This window comes from Humulus lupulus, chromosome 2, assembly GCF_963169125.1.
Source record: "Humulus lupulus chromosome 2, drHumLupu1.1, whole genome shotgun sequence".
Lineage (NCBI taxonomy): Eukaryota > Viridiplantae > Streptophyta > Magnoliopsida > Rosales > Cannabaceae > Humulus > Humulus lupulus.
The window spans coordinates 241,128,361-241,139,713 of record NC_084794.1 but is presented as its reverse complement, the minus strand read 5'-3'; positions in this window follow the sequence as shown (position 1 = coordinate 241,139,713).

Below are 11,353 nucleotides of genomic sequence, written 5' to 3'. Positions count from 1 at the left end.
AAATTATAGAGTCCAAGAACTTTACTGAGCTAGTTAGATAGTAGTAGTAATAGTAATAGCTAGTAGTAGTTATAGTATGTTTATTACTGTGGATTTTGGTTCAAGCCGGGACTTAGTTGGACACTCGTAGCAACACTTGTAGATTTTATAAGTTTAACCTATAGTTTAAGAATATTAATTATAACCTAAGGTTTGATTAATATGACTGATTATGAAGATGATATTTATTATACTATAAGGTTTAGATAGACCCAATAAGATAATGACATTTGTCATGTGCATGTTTAATGAAAAATTAAGTATTTTGAGGAATAGTTTATTAAGAGTAATATTTGAAAATCCCAGAGTCTGCCAGCAGCTTTGAAATCGTTATAGGACTCAACCAAAGTTGTTTACTCAATTCAAATTAGGCTGAAAAAGTGTAATTACATGTATAATATTTCAGTGTATGTCGATATATCGTAGCTCTAGGGGCGATATATCGCCACACGGGGATCCAAAAAACACGTAACTTCGCACGACCATTTCGACGAGCCTCGGGAATATCAGCCTAGGTGATATATCGCCTAGCATGGGCGATATATTGGCTCTAGGGCATGATTTTTGAATAATTTTGAAATCGAGCTCCCTTTTAATCCTTAACCTCTTGATAAGTCCAGAATCTTTTTGACCGAGTCTTAAGCCTCTGCTGAACGAATATTCAAATGATTTTCAATTAAAAGTCATTATTTTTATTCAAACTAAATGAAGATCTTTTCATTCTTGAAATCTATAAATAGGACCTAGTACCCAGCCATTTCTTTCATTCTTCAAGCTGAGTTCAGAGCCTTCAAGCTGTTAGTTTACTTTAGAGTGTTAAACACTTGGGTTGGGGTTATAAGCTTTATCATCTTAAGCTTATTAAACACTTGGGAAGTAAGGTTCATAGTGTGTATTTCGATTTCGAGGTGTAGTTCAGTTATAGTGCATTCAAGGTATTCCTATTTCTAGTTCCTTTCTGTATTGTTTCATTAGTTTTTATAGTTTTTCTCTACTCAAATCCTAACTCAGTATTCTCTATTCTTGGTTAGGTATCTAAGTTCTTTGAACTTGAGGTTTCTTGTCGGTAAGTATATTCTCAGTGGTTTTTAGTTCATTCCTTTTCATCTCTTTCTATTAGAATACCCACCTTTCTATTAATGTTTTTTAGGAGTGTTCCAAAATCCCGACCTTGTTCTCACATCTCGGTATTTGGTAAGGAAAATAGGATAGTTCCTATGTGATATGTGCTATGTTATATAATATGTTATGATTATGTTATAGTATGATTTTATGTGTTATGATATATGTATGTTTTGGGGCTTATAGTTGCTATATAGAAAACCCCAACACTTTTATGTTTTTGGGGCTTATAGTTGCTTAACTAGCAAACCTCATTGTAGTTTGAGGCTTATAGTTGCTTAGTTAGCAAACCCCAATAGTCACCATGTACATGGGTTAGAATTATGATATATGTTCATAGTTTATGTGTATGATTATGTTTCATGCTTGTAGTAGATTTTCCTTGCTGGGCATTAGGCTCATTCCTTTATGTTTTATATGTGCAGGAAAATAGTTATGGCGGCGGGAAGATTCTTGCCGGCTTGGGAATGTGTATTGAGGGAGAATGGAATCGGTGGACTGCGTGAACGATTCGAGGAAGAAGTTGTTTAAGTCTTTTAATTATGATTTCTATGTATTTCTGCACTTGATTTTGTAACCAATTTATTTAAGATTTAAGTTATGATATGTTTTATTTTCAAAACAATGGGATCCCATATCCTAACAGAATTTTTATGTATTTAACTTTTGCTTTACAATTTTTAATAAAGTTATGACTATATTCGTATGATGTTTTTCTTAAAATTATTGTCTATGTATAGTAGTTATTAATTGTCCAAAGTCTAGAATAAGTCGGGTCATTACAGAAATCCTAGAAGCTACTACCTAGACCGACTCTTTCTCTTTCTACTCACTCTCTTTTCTCTCAAGCATTCCAAGCTAAGCCCTTGAAGAACCAAGGGATTTTTGACTAGAAATCACAAAATTGGAGCTCTAGACTTGGAGATTAGCTTGGTGATAGCTTGTGGATTCAATCAGTAACTAAGGTAAGCCTTGAATTACAATTTTGGGTCATTAAATTCTGTGTTTCTTTGGCTGGTTTTTAGTGCTCTTAAACACTTTAAGGTTATGAATTGAATTGGAGTTTTGATGAGGTTTTAAGCTAGCTTTTTGTTGGGTTTTGTTGCTAGGAACATGTTAGAGTGTTTGTGATGATTTAGTTGTGTTATTAGGATGATTTTGAGTTAAATTGATTGGGTTTTAGTTGCTGAAATGGACGATTTTCTGGGTTCGAAGGGGTCGGGCCGCGACTCTATTCTTGGTGTGCCGCGACCCTCTAGAACAAGATGGGAGCCAGAAGGAGGGCGGGCTGCGGCGCCACTATGGCTGGGTCGCGGCGCGTGTTTGCTGATTGGGGGAGGCTGGGCCTCTGATTGGAGGCGGGCCGCGGCATGGGGGCTTAGAGTCATGACTCTTAAGGGGTTTTTGGACCCCTAGAAGGTTTTGAGCGTGGGAACTTAACCTTAGGGGCTCGGGATTGTTTCCACTACCCGGTTTGGTGGAACCCGAGGTCCCGGAGGCTAGGACTTGGTCCGGAAGCCTTTGATCACTCGCTATTAATAGAATCTTATCTTATGGTTGTGACTTATGGGATCGCTAGGGGCTCGGAACTGGGATCATGCTCGAAGGTCGTTCTTAGTTATGCTTGCTTGAACCTAAGGTAAGAAAACTACACCCAGAACGTGTTGTGTGTGACTAGGGCTCCACCCGTTCATTATGCGTTATTATAATTAGGGCTTGGCCCGTTTATTGTATTTGAATATGGTTAGGGCTAGGGCCCCTGGATTGGTTATGTTGGGCTATTGTTTTAAATACTTGTTGATGAATCCTTAAGTGCTTATATTCATTGTATGAATTCTATGAGTAGGGCATGTGGCCTCGTTATACGAATGTGCTTAGTATTATGAAAATAATTATTTAATGGGATTGTATGATTAGCATGATTATGTGCTTAATTGTCGAGATGTGCCTATCCACATCAGTTTCTTATAAGTAAGGTATGTAATCTTGGATCAGGGCTTGCTTATAAGTCAAGGACGGCAATAGCGCACTGTGCGCTGATCGAGAGGCATTGGTCTAAACTAGCAACGTACTATTACGTTGATCGACTCTAAGGTCAAAGATGAACCACAGGGGTTTGGCTAGCTCTATGGCTAGTGAGACAGAGCTAAGGGCGAGGCCCTAGGTGACTCTATGGTCACGTAGCTAGGGCAGAGGCCCGAGATTTGGCATGAAAACTAACTAAATAGGGCAACGACCCAGGTCGATCCAATGATCGTGTATTTGAACTAAATGACATTGGTTATGAGTTAATATGGTTGATTATTGTTGAATGGTTATTTAAAGTTATTTTCTCTATTGTTATACGTTCTGTTTTCTTGTTGAGCCTCGGCTAACGGGTGCTTTGTGGTGTAGGTAAGGGAAAGGGAAAGCTTGACCAGCCATGGGTTGGATAGCTTTGGTGGCGGCGTGTGCATATGCGGCTGCTCGACCATCACGGCCGGGGTTATCTCAGAGGAACTAGGGTTATAGCCCTATTTTGCCGCTTAGGCCGACTAATGTAACTTTTGTTATGCACTTACCCTTTTAAATAGTTGTGTTGTAATATCTTGGGATCCCATGTTGTATAACACTTTTGAAATAAAATTCAATGGTTCTTTGACAAAATTTTTAACCTTAACCATTGTCACTAACCTTAGTTACACGATTTAAACCAAATGACCTGATTAGCAGGTTTGACACAATTTTAAGTACACAATGTAACAGTCCTAGATTAGGAGGGCGTTACAACTTGGTATCAGAGCTGCCAAGGTTTAAGGGTTCCTGAAGACCGACCGGGCATGTACACTCGCCACTAAAGTAGAAATTATCATTTTAAACATCACTTTTTAACAACGCTCCCACGTATGCATGTCGCATGCAATTGCACTTTTTCGTTCAAATATATGCCTATTATTCAAACATATAATTTTTACTTTGTAACCATGCATGGATAATAGGTAAAATTGTCATTATTTTATTGTGATTTTATGTGAAAAATGTGCACGTTTAGAATTTATGAACAATTTGCACCATGTGTGCATGACCCATGCACACATAGGGTAAATGTGTTGGGCACTAGAAATCTCATGTGATTCTAAAGAGAACTATTTGGTTATGATTATAGGCTTGTTGTGAAGTTTTTCCCATTTTTGCTTTGCTCAGACCTGAGGTAAGGAAGTGAGATAGAATCTCTATGTTTATGCTATGAAATGGTAAGATTGGTTTGTATGAGGTTAAAGATATGCTATGTATGATGATGGACCATGTGATATGAATTATGAAATGCTATCTTGAGATGATATGATGAATTTGATGCAACATGTATTTCCTTTATGTTGATATGTCTGGATTGCATGTGTTTGTATGCTGTATGAAAAAGCAAATGGTTGTTAGCATGTTGAATGTGACACAAAGAAGGGGTTACTAAGGATATAAGACGTAACCTGAGTTACTAAGGTATGACGTAACTCATAGGGCGGAAACGCCAAGGTTATTCAAATACCAAAGCCTCTTGTTTACCTCAAGATGTGACATGGACAATAGAGGCACCATGTTCACAAGGAATATGATGACGATGATGATGTTTGAATGTGATGATGATGTTTGATTATAATGACGATGTTTATTTAAGTATGATGATGATGATGTTTGATTATAATGATGACGTTTATTAAGTATGATGTATGAATAATGATGTACGTTATGAGCCTTATGACATGATTATGTTGTTATTGTGTTTTCCTTGTATGTTGATTGTACTTCTTTACTGAGCTTTTCGCTCACCCCCTTACTTTCCCCCTTTCATGTAATAAATAGGGTTTCTCTTTGGGACACGTTGTGATGTGAGGAGTTCCGATGTCGGAGTGTGTATGGTGTGGGGGTATCCTATGGATGAATAAACGATCAACTTAAACGCTGGATTTCAAAGAACGATGTTATGGACTTAATTTTTTTAAAAAAAAAAAAAACTATCAATGGGACTTAAACTTCATTTATTTTAAACGTTGCATAAGTACTCTTATTTTTATTTTAAACTATTGGACCCAACTTGCATGTTTTATTAAGGCCCCACTGGATTTCAATATGTTAAGTGGTTTTCTTCTATAATTTTATGAGTATGGAGACGTTTTGCAAAGTAGTAGTTTTACACATGCACAGTGCCAACGCATACAAATGGGTCCTCACCCTTAGGCTCAAAGGTTACCATCTTCTTCTTGCAATCTATTGTAGCCCCATACTTCTCTAACCAGTCCATACCCAGAATTATATCAAAATCAGTCATAACCAACTCTGCCAAGTCAACTGAAAACTCCCTGCCATCCACTGTCAATAGCAGTGATGTGACCCATCTCCTGGAAACCACGAACTCCCCAGTTGGTAGCATAGTACCCAACCCCATAGGATAAAAGTCACACGGTCTACACAATCCATCTATAATCTTATTAGCAACAAAGGAGTACGTAGCTCCCGAGTCAATCAAAACAGTATAAAGGGCCCCAACACTAGAAAGCTGACCTGTAACCACCGACGGACTAGCCTCGGTCTCTGCCTGGGTCAAGGTGAACACCCGAGCTGGCATTAGACTGTCCACCTTCTTGGGTTCTTCCTTTTTGGCTTTCGGGCAGTCCTTCTTTAGGTGTCCCACACTCCCGCAGACGAAGCAGGCCTTTGCCCGACATTCCCCAATATGGTGCCTCTTACACATAGTACAATCTAGGAATGCTTTCCAAGTTTCACCGCCACCTTGGCGACCTATCTGGATGTTCCATGGCCTCTTATCTAGCCCTGGAGCTGAAACTCTATATGGAGTCTTTTTCTTTTGGTCACTAGGGCCTCCGCCCCTACCAAAGCATGAAAATGGAGGTCCTGGCCTCCTAAAATCCCTTCTGGCTGCATTCTCACACCAGATCTTGTTCTATACTCTCTTAGCTATAAGCACCTTCTCCACAGCATGTGCATAGGTAGTCACTCCTGGCACAGTAGTAATACCAATATCCCGAGCTATCATAGGCTGTAGCCCTTGGAGAAACCTCTCTCTTCTAGTTCCATCAGTGGGCACCAGATCCCCGACAAACTTTACCAATCTGTCGAACTTCTGGGCATAATCAGTCATTGTCATGTTGCCCTGAAGTAACTTATTGAAGTCCTCAGCCTTCGTAGCTTTAACTGCGTCATTGTAGTATTTCTCATTGAACATAGTTTTGAATTCCTCCCATTCCATAGAATTCACTGCCCTGGTTTGGGATACCACCTCCCACCATATTCGTGCATCCTCTCGAAACATGTAAGTGGCGCAGGCCCCCCTCGTTAAATCTAGGATGACGGTTATCATAGTCATCCATTGTTCAATCTTTAGTGGGTCTGAGCTGCCCTAAAAAATTGGAGGGTGCTGTTTTCTGAACCTCTCATACAGGGGTTCCCATCTATCTCCCCCTGCCTGGGGTTGTATTGTTAGGAATAGTTCCTAGTGCGGAATGGAAATTGCAGTAATGGTAGGATTGTATACAGATTTTTTTTTCATATAAACAACTTCTTTATTATAGGCTAGAGAGAAAGGTTAATCTTTTGTGAGAAAAAGATGATCTATTTTTTATTTCTCTTGTCAAACTATTGTATACCTATTTTCTATCATATAGAATATATATACATTATAATAATAATAATAAAATTAATCATCTTAATAATAATAAATAAATGATAATTGAAGACAAAGTCTTACATTCTATATTAAAAACCCTTTTCAAAATGTTTAATTAATTAATTAAATAAAATAAAAAAATCAATAATTGATCACTATCAGTAGTGGTACACGCATAGGGTAGTCCAGGAAGCCCTATGCGTGTAACACCTCCCTAAAATAAGGAGATTTGATTTTTTATGCATTTTTATTTTAATTAATTAATAATTAGAAATTCAAATAAGATATCATCTTTTTAAGGAAAAGATAACAACTTAAATTTCAAAATTCAAAATTTGAATTTCCATTGTCATCTTATCATTAATTAAATAAATATAATAATCAAAACTAATTTTGACTATCCATATTTATCCTTTCTCACTTAAATAAAATAATTGTTTTTAATCAATTTATTTCATTTCTACACAATTTCGAAAATTGCATTACTGCAATAATAAATTGTGCAACTTCAATTATCACGTAATTACATATTTATTCCAAAGAATAAATATTCTCTCAAATAGCTCATTCTTAGTTTGACCTTTGTATAAACTCTTTAGCTTGAATAGCGTTGATAGAGATGCCCCAGGGACCTATGGACCGATAATTCCAAGCTCCAATAAATAAAAGATCATTAACCAAAACTCTTTGATTCAATAATCATATTTATTGATCTCATTATTACTCCACTATAAATATGAGACTGCACTCTTAAGAATTAAAGACATATATTTACTGAGTATTTTATTGTAACCATAAAGTGTTCATTGATATAATCATTACATACAAATTAATCCTCTATTGATGATTCATAATTAAGTGGGAATAAAATTATCGTTTTACACTTTTAATTATATCTTGATTCCTAGTGTACCATTGACTTTACTAGTGAAGGTTAATTCATAATCTGATTATGAATTTGACGTCAATAACCATTTCAGTTCCATAAGCCAACCCAATAGGGAACCATCATTTAATCTATAGGAAGGTATAGGTACCATATATGTTAAGCTATGTCCCCAGCCATATAAATCATTGAGTCCCCAAAACAATAGTTCTTAGCTTGATCATTCAGACAAATCGTAACGCATGAATCAAATGATCAAATAACATATATAGGAGTTCATAGTAACTTCAGGATTAAGATCAGTTTGCATATGATCATTAGTTGATGTGTTTTATAATACTACGAAACAATATTTAAACAAGTATTATCAAATCACATCTGGTCCAGTTCTACATACTCATAGTATGCAAAGTACCTCCACTAAAGTCTCCTACTACACTAGTAACCCGGATCTAGGTCACATGTATTCATAATACAAATGGATCGTACTAGCAGTAATTAATATAAAGATTTCATAACTTTATTTTACTGTGAATTATTTAAGTCCATTATCTCAATCTCGATCCTCTCATACCAATATGAGATTGAGACCACATAGATGAACTTGAGAATTTTCTGATATTTACTTAATATTATTAACAATAATATAGTACATAACCTACATATATACAATAACTCAATTCATTCATTTATTTCATTAAAACCATTGTCAACTACAATTGCTTTAAGGGCACAATTCCAAAAAAATCCCCACTTTCCCTAAAGCAAATGAGACATTTCCTTTAACCCCATGCTTCTTACATGACCCTAAAAAGATTTAATAGATAAATTCTTTGTGAACGGATCTGTAAGATTATCTTCAGAGGCAATCTTCAAGACAGTAACATCTCCTTGGTTGACTATCTCTCGGATCAAGTGATATTTCTTTTTGATGTGCTTTCCCCTCTTGTGACTTCTCGGTTCCTTTGAATTAGCTACCGCCCTACTGTTATCACGATACAGAATAAGTGGTTGGTCCATGCCTGGAACAACTTCCAGATCAATATAGAACTTCTTGAGCCACACAACCTCTTTAGATGCTTCACAAGCTGCTATATGTTCGACTTCCATGGAGGAGTCTGTAATACCGGGTTGTTTAATACTTCTCCAAACTACAGCACCTCTTCCAAGTGTGAAAATTGATCCAGATGTCGACTTTCGACTATCTTTGTCTGATTGAAAATTAGAATCAATATATCCAGTTGGGTTCAAGTCTCCACCTGAATACACAAGCATGTAATCTCCAGTATGTCTGAGATACTTGAGAATATTCTTTACTGCTGTCCAATGACTCAATCTAGGATTGGATTGATAACGACTGACTATCCCTACTGCATAATAGATGTCAGGTCTAGTGCATAACATTGCATACATTAGACTGCGTACTGCAGAGGCATAGGGATATTATCTCACGTCCTCCTCTTCCTGAGGTGTTTGTGGACATTGTTCTTTAGATAATTTAACTCCTGATCGGGTAGGCATAGTGCCTTTCTTGGAGTTTTGCATGCAAAAGAATTCTAGCATTTTATCAATATTAGTTGCTTCAGACAGTGCCAAAAATTTGTTCTTTCGATCTCTACAGATCTGAACTCCCAGAACATATTTAGCTTATCCCAAATCCTTCATTTGGAATTGCTCAGCTAACCATTTCTTTACTTTTGATAATGTTTCTATGTCATTCCCAATGAGTAGAATATCATCAACGTAAAGAATGAGGAATACCACAATCTTATCTTTGATTTTTTTTGTAAACACAAGGTTCATCAACGTTTTGTTCAAAGCCAAACATTTTGATTGTTTCATCAAATCTAGGATTCCAAGATCTCGAAGCTTGTTTAAGTCCATAAATAGACTTAAGAAGCTTGCAAACTTTTTGCTCCTGACCTTTAACTTCAAACCTTTATGGTTGAGACATATAAATGGTTTTGTCAAGATAGCCATTCAAAAAAGTTGTTTTAACGTCCATTTGCTAATCTCATAATCCATGCAAGCAGCTATGGATAAGAGTATGCGATAGATTTAAGCATGGCCACAGGTGAAAAAGTTTCTTTATAATCAACTCCTTCTTTCTGTGTGTAGCCTTTTGCCACTAGCCTTGATTTGAAAGTCTCTACTTTCCCATCTATTCCTTTCTTCTTCTTGAATATCCATTTGCAACCAATAGGTTTAACATTTTTAGGTGGATCTTCAAGAGTCCAGACCGAATTGTAATACATCGATTCCATTTCAAGGTCCTTGGCATTTAGCCATTTTTCTTTGTCAGAATCTTCCATTGCATCTCTATATGTCAATGGATCATCTTTGTTTGTGTCAGACACAATCATCTAAACTTCATGTTCATAGCGAACTGGTTGTTTACCCACCCTCCCACTATGACGAAGCTCTCCATTATTCTGACTAGAGCTAGCGATATCCTCTGGCCGTTTTTCATTTGCCACTGCTGTTGACTGGTCTTGTTTATTTGAGACCATTTCCTTAAGTACAACTTTACTTTGAGGTTTGTGGTTATTTATATAGTCATGCTCGAGAAAAGTAGCATTTGTAGATACAAATGTTTTGTTATCTTTAGGACTATAAAATATACCACCTTTTGTTTCTTTGGAATAACCTACAAACATGCACACTTTAGTGCGTGATTCAAACTTTCCAGTCTTTCCTTTAAGCACGTGTGTAGGACAACCCCATATACAGAAATGGCGTAAACTAGGTTTAGTACCATTCCATAATTCCAATGGTGTTTTCTAAATAGACTTAGATGGAACAACATTGAGTATGTATAGATCACATTTTATTGCATAACCCCTAAATGTCAAAGGCAATGATGAGAGATTAATCATCGATCTAACCATATCCAATAAGGTTCTGTTCCACCTTTCTGAAACACCATTTTGTTTTGCGTTCCAGGTGTAGTGAGTTAGGATTGAATTCCATGCTCACACAAATGGTCCTCAAATTCATAATCTAAGTACTCTCCACCTCGATCTGATCGAAGTATTTTTAGTGATTTACCTAATTGCTTTTCAGCTTTTGCTCGAAATTCTTTAAACTTAGCAAAAGTTTCGAATTTCCTTTGCATTAAGTATAGGTAACCATATCTTGAATAATCGTCAATGAAAGCGACGAAATATTCATAACCTCCTCTAGCTTGGACATTTAGTGGACCACAAACGTCCTTATGTACAAGTTGAAGTGGTTCTGTGGCTCTTGAACCTTTAGCAGAGAAAGGTCCCTTGGTCATTTTTCCTTCTAGGTAGGATTCACAGACTGGGAGAGAACCAATAGATAGTTCTCTTAAAGGACAATCCTTTGTTAGTCTGTTAATTTTGTCTAGAACAATATGTCCCAATCTCAAATGCCATAGATATGTTTCATTATCAGAATTTGTCTTTTGTCTTTTAATAGATCTGGGATTTGCAGTTTTAAATAATTCAGAATTATAAACATGCTCAACATTGGACTCTAACTTGTAAAGTCCACCTTCAGACATTGCAGAACAAATGTCAAAACCATATTTTGAAATAACAATCAAATTATTATTAAATGAAATATTAAAACCTTGTTCATGCAATTTTGATAAGGAAATCAAATTTCTAGAAAATCTAGGAATA